Source organism: Sciurus carolinensis, chromosome 3 (assembly GCF_902686445.1).
Source record: "Sciurus carolinensis chromosome 3, mSciCar1.2, whole genome shotgun sequence".
Classification (NCBI taxonomy): domain Eukaryota; kingdom Metazoa; phylum Chordata; class Mammalia; order Rodentia; family Sciuridae; genus Sciurus; species Sciurus carolinensis.
In genome coordinates, this window is record NC_062215.1 from 25,618,606 (window position 1) to 25,620,571 (window position 1,966).

General features: G+C 47.9%; 1 non-coding gene across 1 annotated transcript; it reads left to right on the top strand.

Moving 5' to 3' along the window:
- On the top strand, nt 1-107 carry LOC124981471 (U6 spliceosomal RNA). Its single transcript, XR_007107995.1, has one exon. It is a non-coding gene; the product is annotated as a U6 spliceosomal RNA (small nuclear RNA).
- Nucleotides 108-1,966: the final 1,859 nt, after the last annotated feature.

Genomic DNA, 1,966 nt, shown 5'->3' on the forward strand with positions numbered 1-1,966 from the left:
GTGCTTGCTTCAGCAGTACATATACTAAAATTAGACTGATATAGAGAAGATTAGCATGGTCCCTATGTGAGGATGACATGGCGATATGTGAAGAATTCCCTATTTTTAAAAAAAGGATATGTGCATATATTGCTACTGGAGGGTTCAGTACTGGGTCAGAGGGACCCGGACCTAGATAGAGGTCCACTTCTGGACCCAGAGGTTGAAGGTCAGAGTTAGGAATACAGACCAGACCAGTCATTCCATAACCCTATTTCCCTGCCTCCCTCAGCCTTAAACTTTCTACAACTCTGATTTTGTTTATATTGCTCAACTTACATAAATGAGTCTGGGGGCATAGGAGTTGAAATCTGTGGAAGCAATATTGTGTCTCTGCCTCCATGGCTAGCCTAGGACCAAATCCATTCTCTTTCTCTGAGCTTCCTGCCTCGTGGAAGGAGCAAAGGATGGGGGTAGAGGGTGCAAGGGAATGGGGGCTTCCATTAAGGAGAAATCAGAAAAAAGACAGAAGGAGGTGGCCATGGTGGTGCTGCCCTTTAAGAAAGCCTGCCAGAGCTAGGAAGCCAGAACTGTTAAGAAACGGCCAGTGGTAGCGTGCCAGTGCAAATGAGAAAGCTCTTTGTGGGGTCAAAAGAAAAGCCAGTAGAGGAGGCCCTAGAGGAAACCTGGCAGAAAAGGGTGGAAGAGGAGGTCAGAATCTATGCAGGACTGGAAGTGTGCTTTAATTCTGAAGCTACACAAAATCAAAAGAGAAAAGGACTCATCCTGACTGTCTCCCCACCTCCGGAGTGGGCAGCTGAGCGAGGGGAGCTTGGACTGTGCTTCAGTGCCAGGATACTGGCAGCATCACTTGCCCAGCCCCAGAATGCTGTTGGGAAGAGCGACTGGCCGCTGCGCTGGTTGATAAGTAATGGGCAATCCTGTCTGCCACCCTTTCTGCTTTCTCCCTGCTTAGTTTGCAGCCTCTGCCTGGCAGGGAGCCTCAGAATAGGGGTGGGGGAGCAGAGTCTTCCAGATGGTATTTAATACTTAGTGATTTATGGGTGCTGGGAAGGGTCGGGTGGAAAGCCAAAGAGAGGAAGGCCCAAGCCTCAGGTCCATGAAGCATCAGCATCTCACTGACAAGAATGGAGATACCTATTTTCTTGATGCCTGTGCCTTCAGGCCAGCTTTGAGTATAGCCTTCACCCTTCCTAGGGCCCAAGATTCTGGTACTATCTTATATGAGACCAGCGGAACTGGCAGGAATAAGGTTAATGGACATAGGTCCAAATCCTTAACCTTTTCTTTAAGCTCCACACTGCTAGGAGAGGGAAGAAATAAGTGAGGTTGAGCAACACCATAGCTGCTATTTTTGGAGGATTTTTTAAATACGTTAAAAAATTCTTATACACAAGAATTCTTTTGAACCCTCCATGGCTCCAAGAAACACTGTTTGAAATGTCCCTTCTTATGGGGCCAGGGGGTTAAGTGCCAAGGATGGGAGGCTAAATGCCAGGGATGCTGGTTGCAGCGATGCTTGGGACCGAGGCTAATGGCCTCCCTGCTGTGGGCTCAGGAATACCAGGCCCAGGCACTGGTTGCCCTGAGAGATGCAGCCATTTTTACTTCAGATTGAAGGGCACTACCTTCTGGGATTCTCCCTTCTGTTGTGGGAAACCGTAGAATATACCCGAGGGTCCAGCAGATCTTGTGCCCAAGAGTGCAGAGGGCAGGGAAGGAGATAACACTAAGACACTGGGGTAGGGTGAGACCAGTTAGTGATTTATACTGTTTAGAATTTGGTCCCTGCTGGTGGAGAGAAGATGCATTTTGTGAGAGCCCCTGGTAATTGCCCTTCATAAGGATGATCTCAAAAGGTCAAGGGATGGGTCTTGAATAGCCCTAATGTCCCTGAAACAGTCCATTGTGTAGCTATTGTCTATACATGTAAAGGAACTCTTCTTGACCCTATTCATACTTTCTT